This window comes from Taeniopygia guttata, chromosome 1A (assembly GCF_048771995.1).
Source record: "Taeniopygia guttata chromosome 1A, bTaeGut7.mat, whole genome shotgun sequence".
In the NCBI taxonomy this organism is placed as follows: Eukaryota; Metazoa; Chordata; class Aves; order Passeriformes; family Estrildidae; genus Taeniopygia; species Taeniopygia guttata.
The window spans coordinates 68,487,076-68,501,754 of NC_133025.1; the positions used below are offsets into that span (position 1 = coordinate 68,487,076).

General features: G+C 44.6%; 1 protein-coding gene across 9 annotated transcripts in view; it reads left to right on the forward strand.

The window, feature by feature from the left end:
- The window catches only part of MICAL3 (microtubule associated monooxygenase, calponin and LIM domain containing 3), a 172,873-nt gene that overhangs the window by 11,474 nt on the left and 146,720 nt on the right, over positions 1-14,679 (forward strand). For 2 of the 9 annotated variants that reach the window (XM_030263613.4, XM_030263614.4), the window contains exon 1: positions 1,904-2,364. The exons of 1 other annotated variant lie outside the window; for it this stretch is intronic. The gene's annotated coding sequence lies outside the window, so the exon portion shown is untranslated. Of the gene's footprint in view, positions 1-1,894; positions 2,365-10,119; positions 10,300-14,679 lie in introns of those variants that run through there. 6 more of the 9 variants (XM_041713711.2, XM_072923834.1, XM_041713709.2 and 3 more) reach the window with 6 other exon arrangements.

Here is a 14,679-nt window from a genome sequence, read left to right on the forward strand (position 1 = left end):
CATTATTCCTTCTCAGCATTGTCTTCTTCAGGGGACAGCTTCATTTTGAATGGCTTCGTGCTTCACACCAGAGGCACCAACTCTTTTCCACCGAGCCAAGCATAAAAATAGCTGAGGGAAGGGGTGGGGGAGGGAGTGTCAGCAAAACAGATTTATTTAATTATATGTACCAAAGAACACCTTCCTATGTGAGACCAAGTGTGCAGCTCAGTTTCTGATCTTGCTTCATTCTCATTTAATGTTATTGAGGAAACAGGCATAAAGTGATAACTTAAATTTCTCTAAGATGCCTTTATATGTTTAGTAACCTTACACCTGTGTGGAACTGGATGCTCCTATGTCTGGGTGTACTAATAACTGATTCTGAACAAGGCACCATGCAGGGAGGGTGTCTGTGTGTGGGGCTGTGATGCTGTTAAATCCAGCACCTGTAATCAGAAGGCTCCAGACTCCCTTAGGCTGGGCCTAGATGGACTTTCCTACTTCACAGAGATACTCTGCACTGCCCAGCCCAGTGGCGTTGTCATGGCCATCACCGTGTTTGGTGATGTTCTCCGTGTTTTGTGATGTTCTCCAAGTCCCACATTTAAGAATTCTGTAAACATAGGAGAAATGGAAGGGTTTTTTTCTAAATCAAATAAAGTTTTAATCCTCCCAGTATGTTGGAAGAAAGCTGGAAAACTCAGTCTGAAGGCAGAGGCAAAGATAAGTAAAAAGATTAGAATTTTTACTTCACGTAAGTTGTTTTTTTTTTTTTTTTTGCCTGCTTACAGCTTTTATAATCTGGTTCAATTCTTTCTAGTTCTCCTGGCTGATACTGCTGTCCTTAACTAGTCTCCTCTCTGCTGCTGCATATTATAGTGAAGCAAAAAGGTACTTAACACCCTTGTCATGATGGGATCTTTAACATCTGGATTTTGGCACCTGGAGGCCTGTCCCTACCTAGCAAGTTGGGATGAGCCACTGTCACAGATTGCACAGATTGCGACAACCTGGGTTGAAAGTGAGGACAGAGAGTCAGTTAAGAAAGCAAATGTGTTGGTTTTACTTCTGTGTGTTTTTGTCCACACCACCTACATGCACACAGAGCTGTGTTTGTTACTGGTGCCCTGAGAGAGGAAACCCATTACCTTAAAAGAAGCACTTGGCTTTAAGAGAGAATAATAAGGAAAGCAACAAAGAACTGTTAGCAACATTTTCTAAAGAAGATGAGATAAATAGTCTGTCTCATAAACAAGTGGTATTATTTAACTATCCAAGGAGTTGCTTTCCAAAACAAGGCCGAATTGTTCATTGTCCAGCAAAATAACGCCTGCTTCTGCAGCCTTGGCTGCTTTTCTACAGCCCAGAGTCTGTACATCTCCACTGTGGTGGACTGTCCTGCCTAACATTACTGCTAATGTTTATGTCAATGTTAGAATAAAAATAAGTAGAAAACAGCAATATTAAGGCTCAGAAATGACAGGACCAAGACTTTTCAGTTGAGGGGACAGGAACAAAGCATTCTGCCAGCTCTGAGCTTCCCCGTAGCTGTAATAGGGCCTCACAGACACACTTGTGCTCGGTCGTGTTGGCAGAGAAACACTTGGCAGAGAAATCCCCTCTTGCTCTCTCAACTGCTCATTCACCTGCTCACAGAGACAAGATTATATCGTGCCGTCCCAGCGCTTCTTCAAACACTGCTGAGCGTGCGCTCCTGCTCAGATAGTCACCAGAACAAGGTTTCTTTTTTCCTCTTTTCACAAGCCATGGTATTTCTCAGGGGAAGCCAGCGGCTCTCTTGGGGTTATGCCAGCTTTCCTACACCACAGAAACAAGATCTAAGATGCTGTAGAGCTCTGTGAGTGGAGTAACCAAGGTGGGAGGGGGGGCATGTGTGGGGTGTGAGGGAAATACCTTCTGTATAAAACAGCCTTTTTAAAGAAATGGGTGGATTACCCCAGGTCAGAGGAATCCTCGAAGGAGGAGGCAGCGCATCCATTCAGTGCTCCCATTGCCGCTCCCTTAGCAAGCCACAGGGGACCACTGCTCCGTTACTGTGGCAACAGTGACGACTTGGCAGCCAGACCCATCATCACACAAACCTCCTCGAGACTCTGCGAGATGCTCTGGCAAAGGCTTACACAAGGAGATTTGCATCTGAGACCCCATTTCCCTTTAAAATTTGGCTTTACCTTGCAAGCCTAGAGAAGGAGAAAATCGCTGGTGGGAGCCCTCCAAAGAAAAAGCCGTGTGGAGGCAGGGCACGGACTGCAGAGGGGCTCGAATTTAGGTGTCTGCCCCTGCAGAGGCGGGTGAGCTGTGAGCACCTGTCGGGGAGGAGTTGGCTCATGTGAGAAGAAGGTCATTCCTGCAGCCTCATCTGTGAGTACCCAGCCAGCCTCTCCTAGCTTCTGCTGCAAATGTTATTTATATTTGTCATTGACTAGTAAATTCCGGGGTTTCTTGTGTCTAAGGGGAGGAATTTTCTTTTGTGCTAGCTCTAGGCTTCTTGCAAAATCCGTGAATGCACTACTACTGGCTTTTTGTCCTAGGCATGAATTGCTGCAGGAGCTGCAGCCCTGCCATTAGCAGCAGGTTTCTTGCAGGAAGCTTGATGAGATCTGCAGTTTGCAGTGAGCACTGCACAATCCGTACCTTAATACCAGGTTTTGTGCTGTAGCCAGCTGATATGGTCCTATATCATCTTCTCCATTTAATTCATGGTTCCAGCCTTTGTTGTACAAGCTGACTTATTTGTTTTCATTGAGATTAAGAATTTAAGCAGTAAGTAAATCAAGTGCTTGAACAGGTGCAGAAAGAGTTTTTGTCCTGTGCAGGATAGAGTTACAAGCAGTTTCATTCTGATGAGACAAACAGATGCTCTAGATAAACTGCTGATAAAAGGAATTATTATACTGGCAAAGATCCACCACATTCCCCTGTAGCACATGGGTGTCATAGTCAAGCATACAGACAGTAGCCATGGGTGAGATCAATCTACCATGGCTAGCAATAGGCATCTATAAATGTAGTCATGTTACTGAGCAGTGTGATCATCAGTTTTAAATCATGTCCTGAAAAATATCAATGTAACTTAGTCATCTGTGAAACGAATACACTGCTTTGTAAAGAAATGCATTGCAAAAAAAAAAAAAAAAAAAAAAAAACAACAACAACAATTGTAAGGAATTATAAGGGAAAAGAAATCAAAGGTTGTACACCATAGATCTGAAATTTTGATCAACCTGCAGTCTGCTCACATGAAAGGCAAGGAGATTTCTTTTTCTCAAGATGAATTTGGTGCTTGTTCTGTTCCTTAATCAGACAGCAGCACTGGGGCATCTCTAGCTGTAATCTCGTTAAGACTATTAGGCTGTGATTGTGCTTGTGGTCTGTTGCTGGCATGCATTTGGGCAGACAAATGATTCTCGGAGCTCTCACAGTTGAGAGGAGGTGGGGGTTCGTTGTTTCTCACGAGGTTTGAAAATCCTACACCCTTGACTTTGGAAAGGCACTGTTTGCAAAGCAGCCGGGAAGGCAAACAGGGACAGGTCCACTCAGCCCACAAGGGCAGTTTGTGAACACAGCTTCTCTTGGTGTGATGGGAGTCACGTGTGGGCACAATAATGGCACAGCACCCTCCCCTCCGTGTGTAAATAGCATAAAGCTGTGCCTGTGTGAGTGTTGGCGTGACAGGCTGGGCTACTACAGAGCAAAAACAGAAATCAGAAATGAATTATGTGCTCCTTTCTCCATCCCCAGAACCACTCCTGTGTTCTGCTTTGCCCTGCCTGTTACAACTAACATAAGCATAGTAGCTTTTGTTTAGTTGGCCTCTTTGACCAAACCTAAAAATATTTGGATGATATTTCTGGAAATTTCTGGAGTCAGATAGAACCCTTTTCATTCAATTTTTAGCCCATTACTCTTCATTACAATTCCAGGCAACACCATAAATACCTCTAGTTCCTCTTCCTCACCCCTGCATTGCTCAGATGTTAGTCAATAGCTCTGTTCCTGGGCAGCAGTGGGGTTTGAGTGCTTCTGGAGGCCAGTGGATTTTTGCAGCCCCCTGTGTGACCCCTGCACATGTGGATCTCCTGCACACAAACCCACAGCAGCTGATGTCATTCGCGCATGAGCCTGGGGAAGCAGGCTGCTGAATGAGTGCCAGTGTACCACACAGTTCATAAATATGGAAAAGCAACGGGCCCTATCCCAACAAGCTTGGATTCAGAAACATTTAGCAGATGTTCTGGCTGTGGGGGAGGAAAACAGGAGATGAATAATTACAATACTGCAATAGCAAATACTTTGTTGATGAAACTGCACAAAAATTAGAATGACAAACACACCCTTACCAGGACTTTGACCTATCCATAAAACAACATCAACATGTTTTATTAATAGTAGTTCCACATTCTTAAGATCAATAAAGTGACTTCATTGATTTACTTTTCCCTTTTTATTAATACTTCTCTAAACAGTGATGAATTTGGATTGAACATAGGTAGAGTATTTTTATAGCTTGCCAAAGAACACTTCCAGTAGCTCTAATAAAGCAATAAGCTTCTCAACCAGGACAACACAGCTAAAGAGAACCTAACCATGGTTAAGAGTTTGAAGGAAACTTCCAAATCTATTTGGAAGGGGCTGTCAGTTATTTCCACACCACCACAACACCACCATAAGGGAGGTATTATGTACACTTCCTTAAAGGACTAAAAAGCTGTTGTTTTTAAAACAAGCATAGAAAACATAGCTCAGGCTCTCCCTTAATCCAAACTGCAAATAGTAAACATGCCTTTTAGACCTTGATGCATGCTATGTGGAGTAAACCAATGTCAGCTTTACAGGCAGCACTTGTGGGGAACTTCTATAGTCCAAATTAGAGGAAGAACCACTGAAGGGTCTCAATAATGACCTTGCAGGAGCTGCCATTACATTTCAGCAAGGTACTTTTGAATCCATTCCCTTTGGTCCTTCTTGGGGACTGTCTGAGCACAAGGAAATGCTGTACTTGTGATTTTTTGGTTGGTGTATTAATTGTAGGCCAGCAGTCTAGTAATACTTCATCTGAGTATGGTGTTCTTGAATATCTATATTTTCTTCCTTAACAAACACTTGTCTTACTGCTTTGGATGATCTCACACTTCTTTACACACTTGAACTGTTGTTCCTAAAGCATGCAGTGAAACTCAGCTGGGCTACTCTTCCCAGCCTTGGCATATGGTACCATTTTGGGAGGGAGTTTTCTGCACTTGTGTAGCCTTTAGTTTGGGTTAATTCTACTTGAAACTTTACAGTATAGTGAAATGAAAGTTGTGTGTTTCTCATCAGCTTCTCGTATGCCCACGGTCCTGACTCATAGCAGCAAAACCAAAGCTGCAACTTTATATTTTACTGCTTGGCAAAATCTGTGAGCAGTGAAATTGTCTGCAGTGAATATGCACAGACCCAGAATCTCTCGTATTCTTAAAATAGTTCCAAATGCTAAAGTGTATACTGAACACTCAGCAGATTTGCATGTAGCCCCAAAGAAACCTTCTGTATTAGTTCCTATCAGTACACTTATTTTTTCAGCATGATGGGTTAGAAACTTTTATCTACATGATCAAAACTCACTGGCGCTGATGGACTAACTTTTTATTTTCCTTTTTAACTGCAAAGTTTTTACCTACAGAACTTTCCACTTGGTGAGCCAAGAAATAGGATTTTTCAAATGAATTAGGCTTGTATTTGTTTCCTTGCAACCAAACACAATCAGCAATTCATTTGAAACTCACCTCCCAGCTCAGCAGACATCAGTCAGGATTAGGGTGTGCATGTGTGTTCAGAGGTGGTGCAGGGGGTTGAACTCATAATTTCATAAATATTACAGCTATTCAAATGCCTATGCAGTGAATAATCACTTGCATCAGGAGAATGCTGGGTGCTTGGTGACTTCTGCCTTGCATTTAAACCACAGATTGAACACTTGCATTCTTGCTTGGGAAGTCAGTGCTCCAGAACAACTGGACAGAAAACAGCAAACTTTAAAACCCCTGTAGACTAGACTAGTCCTTCAGTTTCTTCTGAAAACAGTTATTTTGGAAGCTCTTAGCTGTTCATTTGTATACAGATTACTTTTACACTTTAAAAAAATGGCTTTAGCTGTCCAAGTAAGTGTGAGCATGAGAAAACAAGACTATAACTCATCAAGATCCCAATTCAGTTGCTTACAGCAGATGGCAATTCAAATACAGTGACTTTTAACAGAAACACTTGTACACATGAGAATAGAGTTCCTATTAATGGAGAGCATCTCAGGGGCTTCAGTGGCAGTTTGGTTTCATGTTGGCAGTTTGGTTTCATGGCCTTTACTTTTACAAATTGAAGCAAAAAACAACAACAAAAAAATCCTTTGTCACTGTAAACGTCACACTAAAATGTTTAAACAGGAGGGATGACTGCAGAATACACCAAGTGCTCCTTCCATTCTGCATTGTACTGGTAAAGCCTCAACTGGGATCACGCTGTATGCTGCTCCTGCACAGAGAAATTCAGGAAAGACATGGATTAAAGTGAGAGCCACCAAGGGGGAACACCATCAATCAACAGAGCCTCACCTAATTGAATCTAGGAGGACAGACAAGAAAAAATCAGAGTTTTAGTTCTGGGGAATGTGAAAAGTTACATGAGAAATCTTCATGCATCTAAAGGGCTGTTGCAGGAGTGAGAGGAGCAAATGGGGTTTTTTTGTCTCTATTGGGTAGGATGAGAAATACATGAAAATTATGGTAAGAGAGATCCAGCTTTACCATTAGGGGAAACTTTCTAAAGGCAAAAAGAGTGAATCATGAGAAAAGAACATCTTTCCTGGATAGACTGTGGTGTCTGCACTGGGGAGGTCTTTAAGAGGTAAAACAGATGGGACAGAGATGCTTTCACAGGGCTGGAGTTAGGTGACCTCTCAGTATCCCTTCCAGTGCTGTAATTGGTGATCACCTCCTTGTTTTAAAATCCACTTGCTGTGTTTTTACTTCCTGTTTCCAGATGTGGGGACTCTGCTCTGGGACAGTAAGCTTCCCGTGGAATTTGGTGCTCTTGGTTTAAATTATTACAAATTCCCACAGGAGCATGCACCTGGCAAGTCCTGAACCTTGGAAGGTTGTCAAAATAGAATTTAAGATTCCTTGGCTATTTTTACTGTGAAAGTAGCTTTGATTTCATAGAGATACCAAAAACTTTCTTGAATTTTCTTCTGTAACTTGCCTTCCTTATTATACTCCTTGTCTGACTGGGAGCAACACCTGGGCTTTACGAGCCTTCAGTAATTTCACTTGGAAGACATAAAAAAGACAGGCCTTACTTTTCTGTATAGGATGTCGGAACTCAAAATGTCCCTCAGACATTTTCAGAGGTTCCAGGCCTTGGTCAGAAGCATTTTAGACCCTGGCAAGCAGCTGAAAACAGCTGTGATCTTGAGTTTGAATCATGGAATGAATTACCAACTTTGAAGGTGGAACAAGCGGTCACAGAAAGTTAAATAGTATAGTAAAAATAGTCACAAATTAGAGGGAAATTTTTTTTAGTATTGTACAAGGGGGTTTTAATACCTATACAGGAAAGTTTTACTTTATACATGGGGGTCAAAAATTCTAAAATAGAAGAAAGTAGGCCTAATCCTGTTCTTCCTCCTTCTTCTTCCTTACCTCCATGTTCTTAGTGATGTTAGCATTTTTCTATTAGTTTAAGCTAGAAACACACTGTTCAACGTAAATGATAAATATTAGCACATTATTGTAAATATAATACACGTAATTTCTAATATATAATGTTTGTACCATCCCACTAAGGGGCAGAGCCCCACACGCTGCCCTGCAAGACAAAGCTGCAGCAGGGCAGCAAAACATGTTATAAATAAGCAAAAATAAACAACCTTAAAAACAACACAAACAAATTATAGCTTCTTCTTTAGCAACAAAGCAAAAAGACAAAAACTTTCTACAATCTCAAAATCACCAATACCCTCAAATTCCAACATAGACTTTTGAAAATGGGACACTATGCCATACTCTGACTTTATTTTGAGTGGTAGCAGTGCAACTCCTTGAAAAAGCTCAATCTGGAACCACAATATTTTTCCCTGGGTTGGTTTGGAACTGCTTCCTCAACAGCTGCTCTGCTCACTAGCGGTCACTCCTGGAGTGCCAACACCCAGTTTTACAGTGCCTGCAGGCAGGAATTCACAGGGAATCCATCACTGCCTGCCTGGGGTGAGTACATGTTCCCCAGCCCGCTGCAAACCAGCGGTTCTGTTAAATCCTCCAGGGAGATAATGGTGCTGGGCTTGCCTTGCACATCACCAGCCTGGAACATCAGGCTTCTAACTCAGCTGTGATGCAGGACTTCAGCTGTCTTAGCCTGTTTTTGTATTGCAAAATAGCCTATTTTGTACTGATGTTGCAGTTTTTGTGAGTGTGCTTTATTAGCCTAAAGTTCTGTACAGTACTGCCTGCCACCCTCCTCCCACTCTGCACACCACGTGCGCGCCGGGACAAGGGACATGCAGAGGCAGTACAGTCCTTTGTTTTTGCTTCAGTTCTACTTGTTTAAACCCTTCCTCTTACGGCACATTGTGAAAACTTCTCTGGGAATCCAGCAGCATAATGATGCAAATAACCCTGTCATATGACTTAGCCTCTCTGGTGCTGGATTCCAAAATATCGAGCCAAGACATACAAGTCTTGCTGTGGATGCCATAGGCAGCCTCATGCTAGAGTGCAGATGGCTCTGCAGTTCCCTAATGGGAATTGTTTGGGTCCTTATTAGCACTTTACAAAGATTTCTGTTCAACTTGCCAGCTCTCCTCCTGACTGTTCAGAGTGCTCAGCCAGTAATCACTGCAAACACTGTGCGAGTCAGGCCCCGGGAGAGCATTTCCAAATATCTCCTGTATCATGGTATGTAATCCCCCTCCTCCGTCTGCTTTCATTTTTCAATAATTAACACACCCCCAACCTACATCTTCGCAGGGGAGGACACCTGCAAATATTGTTTTTGAACAGATAGTGGAAGGTGAATCAGCAGTGATTGCAACCAGTAGCTCTAATTACTATGCTCATGGAAACTCCATCAGTAAACAGGGTGGGTTGAGCCAAGTTTAGATCAGCTAAAGGCTTTCCTCCATCTGTTCTCAGACACGGATATAGATAGTGAATTGGGAATTGTGCACTTCTGGCTGATATTTGTCATACCCCATTGTAGTAAGAATTTGCTCAGCCATGTCATTAACTCATTTTATGAATGATATCTGCTTGGTGTTTCATCGTGTATTATTGTAATACCTGACTACATTTCATGCCAGAATCTCCAATATACTACGGAGATCAAAACCTCTCTTAAGGTGGGGTTGGAAGGCTGTGGCTTTGGTAGGACATTTCTGGGCTCCTCTCAAAGCTTTCTTGAAGACCAGGGCCGGCTCATTTCCAGGTCCAGCCAGTCCCAACACCGTCACCTCGGTGTGACCCGATGAATTAGTCAACATTTGGAGCTCCCAAGCCGAGTTGATTAGCAGGAGACAAGGACGATGGCAGCAGCATCCACCTGCTGCAACGCTGCTCATCTTCCCGAGCGCATCACCATCCCAACGGGACGAGTCGCTACGGCCACCCCCGAGCCGCAGACATCTCCGGCCTTGTCTCAAGACACTTTATAGGCGTCTCTGCGGCCGCTTTTAGATGTGATTTATTTGCCGCTGCCCACCGGGGCCATGGCCCGAGCGGCTCCTCAGGCGCTCCCCGCGCCCCTCCGCCCGGGGGCGCTTTAAACGCTCGCAGCCTGGCCCCGCCCCTTTTTTTGATCTCCGCCAATCCCCGCCCGGCCTCTTGCAATTCGAGCGGTGGGAGCGTACCATTGCCACACGCTGCGGGGGAGGAGCGGGAGAGTTTAGGGGCTTTTGGGCGAGAACGGCGCGGGGCACTGTGTCCGTTCTCCGCCACACCTGTTGCTTTCGCGTTGCCTTCGCCCTCCTCCCCTTGTCCCCGCTCTCCACCGCGTGTCCGGCGGCTGTGGAGCCACCGTTTCTCTCCGCTCCTCCCCTTTTCCCCGGTGGGCCGCCCGAAGGGACGGGCGGGGAAAGGGGGCTCAGCCCGCGCGGTGGGCGGGGCAGCGGCGGCGCGAGCTGCCAAGGTGCGCGCGCGCCGCGGCGGCTGCAGCCGCCCCTCCCGCGGCGGGCAGGGACGGGCCGGTCCCGCTCCGCTCCACTCCAGCCCTCAGCCCGGCTCCAGCCTCCAGCCCCGCTCCGCCGCCCCCGAGCCGCGGCATGAAGCGAAGGCAAGTGCCCGTGGCGGGGAGGGCTGCGGGTCGGCAGGTGGGGCGGGAGCGGCGGTGGCGGAGGGTGCCCGTCGTGCCGCGGCACGGAGCGGCTGCGGCTGGCACAGGGCGGCGGGCACCGCCGCGGAGCGAGCTCCGTGCCCGGGTTACGCGGCTCCGTGCCCGGGTTGCGCGGCTCCGAGCCCCGGTTGCGCGGCTCCGTGCCCCGGTTGCGCGGCTCCGTGCCCCGGTTGCGCGGCTCCGTGCCCCGGTTACGCGGCTCCGAGCCCCGGTTGCGCGGCTCCGGGACGGAGCGGGTGGCTGAGCCGAGGGCACCGCGCGGCGCTGCGGGGCTGCCCGTCCCTCCGGCGGGGCTGCCCGTCCCTCCGGCTCGGCCTTATCGGGTGCCTCGCACCGCTGTGGCCGCCGCTGGGTCATAAAGTGCTGCCGGTGCTTCCGTCACACGGAGCTCAGGGCAGCCCTACGTGAGGCATGGCATAAACCGCCCGCGGCTCGCACAGGCTGCTGCTTGTCTTGCCTTTAGCCTTTTTATTGTCGTTCGAGATCAACGCACTCCGAGGGATTGTAGTACTTGTGCCTCTGTTCCTTTATTTGTGGTGTTACGGCTCGTTGTTAATTTCTACGGGCTGTTGTCCTGAGATGTGTGTAAGGGTGTTTAATACTTAACAAGGGTAGCTGCTTCTAAGCATAGGTTTTCTTCTTGTATAATAATAAAAACCTGCTTATCCATTCACTGCAATGACTTAATTCCGTATACTGAAGAAGCTCTCTCTTACCTCATGCAGTCCTCTCTTACCTCATCCATTTAAGGTTAGTGCTCTGGAGTGCCTGGAAAGGATCCCTCCATCTCCACGATAGTTACTGTTAAGTCTGACATGACAAAAAAATGCTGTTTCCCTTGTTGGTCCTGTTGTGCGGCTTTGAAAGTTGAAAAAATGAAGACTCTATGGGGAATCTTAGTGTTGGACTCAAAATTGGCATTCTTGGTTAGTCTGCGCTTTAAATTAACTTTGTGCTAGTGCAGCGGGCTTAGGGAAGCTGAGCAAATAAATGGCCTCTCAGTGGACAAGCTGGATATACAGAAACTGATCATCCACGAGGCTCCTTTTACCTCGGAACTTTGAAAGATACAATGTAACTGAGCTTTGAAAAATGCAATAAACAAGATTTTCTTTGAGTAATTACGCACTTTCTTGAAATATACTACTCTTACCAAAAGTTACGCTAATATCTTTTTCTGTATTTCTTATAATGTACATATTCTATTTATTTCTCTGTTGTATTTATTTATTTCAGTACTTGTGCTTGGGTTGGTTGCACTGCAGGGATATGTTCAGTAAAAATAACTCATTGCTTGGGAATTAAGCTCTTCAATCATGGGAATATTTCTGCTGTCCTGAGAGTCTGTGAAAGCTTACTGGTACAAAACGAGTTAGACTGAAGTTGGCAGTACCCCTTTAAACCAGCTAGAAGTCCACTACATTCATCTGCATCTGCAAAAATCACACGACAGTTAAGAAAACAGATATGTTTGTATTTAGCTTGCAGCTTGCTAAAATACTTGTTTAAGTAGATGGCTTAACTAGGTATGCTGAACTTGTATTCATTCATGTCTTAAATTACATGGAAGGCACACCTTACAGCTAATTTGTGATGTTGGTAATCCTGTAATTATTACATTAATAGATGGGGAACTCCTCTTCAGTTTTAACAGGACAACCATAAATATTTTTCTTTTGCCAGTTATTTCTAAGTATTTGTGCAGAAGAAATAACTAATAGTTATGCTGCTGCTGAATTGTATTTATCTCAGTTTCAGTATTCAATAAATTAGAGTCCAAGTCCTGTTTCTGACTACCCTGAGTATTAAGAAAGGATCTGTAAATAGTATGTAACTGTATATTCCCGGTCTAAACCTAAATGCAGCTGGTTGAGGTCAGGATGACATTTTATTCTAAGTTTTCAGATATCCTGTGAACATGCCTCACGTGAGAAATCTCAGTTATTTTGCAGGTGTAGGGTCTCTTGATAAAGTGCAAGGAAGGGGGATTTAATGTGAGCTCCCCTGGGAACTGTGTTTGCTCTTAGGTGTTTTTTTAGGTCTCCCAGCAGCACTAGAGTCTAGAACTGACCTGACCTTTGCAGGCTATGGCAGGATGTAACCTAGATATCAGCTCCAGGGATGCTGCTCATAATTAGAGAGGTGGAAATAAGACAGCAGTGATATCAAGCTGGAGTTCATGCTGCTATTTGGAAATGATGTGATAAGATACAAGAGGCAGGCACTGTTTGTTTGCTAGGAGGGGAAAACAAAAATCCCCAAAACCGTGGGGATAGAGCAAGAGGTAAGCTAGCATAGGAACATCAACTCACCACCCTTTCCTTCCTTTTTCTCCTCCTCCCTCCCCCAGCTGAATGACAGCTCACATAATTGCACAGGGGAGAGGGAGAAAGGGAAAAGTGCATCCAGGGGAACCCAGGAACATCTTCACGCCAAGGAATGAGATCTGCAATATATGGTGTTTGTGAATGGTGTGAAAACATCTGGATTTCAGCTGAGTGTTTGGGGCACACGATGAGATCAATTTCAGTGAATTATTTGTTGTCTGTACCTGTGGATTTCTTCTAATGTTGAGGTAGTTGGAATGTGGATTAATGAGTTGATAAGACTCTAACAGTATTTGGTTTCTTTGTGTTAACATTAAACAGATATGGCTCTTCTCATTCTGCCTGTGTTGTATATTGCTTTGAAGAGGCACTGTGGTACTCTTGAGTGACTTGAGATAGAAATAGAGTGCTCAGATATGGGAGACAATTTAAGGAAGGGGAAGTTGCTCACCTCTGTGGGCAGCCTCTCTTCTGATACCTCTTTATTTTTTTTTCTCCTTTGAAAGTTTAATCAAGCAGTAATCATTTGGTAGCAAGAGGAAACTGAAGGATGTTTTTCTTTTTTTTTTTTTTTAGGTACTGAAATTTACTCCATTCAAAGGTATTCAGTAAGACTAGGAAAGGAAATGCGAGTTCTTGCTTTTCCTAGACAGCAGTAAATTAACAATAGAATTATTTCAGCTTCAGGAAAGAGGAATGTATTTCATCCCACACTTCCTGAGGGAGTTCAAAACTTTTCTGCTGAAGGTGGGCAGTAGCAGCATATTTTTTTTTGCTGGAGACAAAAACTTGGTTGCTCTGATAGAGGTCAGCTGTTCTGAACCTGTTGTTTTGCAATAGATAACATGAGAAACTGCCTTTCATTTTTGAGAAGGGACACTGAAGAAAGCTATGGAAATTATGATGAAAACCTTTTTACTACATTCCTGTCTCTCTCAGCCTGTCATCTCTTTCTTCCCAGATCTTTATCCTTGTTGTATGTTAACCTTTTTCATTCTTTCTGCACAGAGTCTTTGAGATATGATCTTTTGTGTCTCGCCACATGGTTTAAACTAGTCTAGGCTGCCCATGCTTTGTCTGGATTTCTTCTTGACATTCAACTGTTCAATGACCATTTTTACTGAAAGTCATTCATATGTGGGGTTATGCAGCTACAGACATAAGCTAATTTTCTTGGCCCTTTTCTGCTGTCATCTGGAGTGAAATGCTGAGGAGCGTCTGACACGTAGTCCCACTTGGTAATGCTGCTTGCTTTGATGCATTCAGCAGAGCCTTGTTGTGGCCTTTCTTTGCTTTGCTCACACAGAAGGAGGAGTGGCAGATGGATGCTTTTCAGCATCCAGAAGAGTCCCATAGACAGCTCTGCTGCTGCCTCATCTTCTGCCTTCAGAGAAATTTGTAATGCTCTCCCCAGCCATGAGCTGACTGAACCAGAACAGCTTGGCAGTGGAATCAGCAGGTCCCTGCTTATCTGCCTTGAGTGGTTTTGCCTTTTTGCTGTGTTCTCTTCTTGCTCTGGACCCACTTGTCCAGCAATCATCTCATCCCTTGAGGTGGAATTTCTCTGTGCAAGAGATGTGTTTTCTTGTTCTGCTCCTTTATTAAATTTTGGAGTTATGGTTTAGACTGATGATGTCAAATGTTATTGTAGGATACAAAACAAAGGTAAAATCTGGCTGTTTTCTGTGCTCCAACTTCAGTCCAGGAATATTTGTCTTACCTCGTGGGTCTTTTGCTATGTTTGCCTGCATTAGGATTCCAGTTGCACAGCTTAATTAAAATCTGGGAAATAGCCCATTTACAGAATCAACTTCCTCTTTGACCAGCAGGAAAATTGTTCTGTGTTACTGCTCTTTGCCCTGCTGTTTGGAAATAATTCCTCTGAAAATGCAGTGCTTTGAAGTGAGGCAAGGCTTGCTGGGGGCTGATGTGGTTGAGGGAAGAGGACATGTAGTGCATTGAAGGCTTCTAATAAAACTCTTTTAAGCTTTAC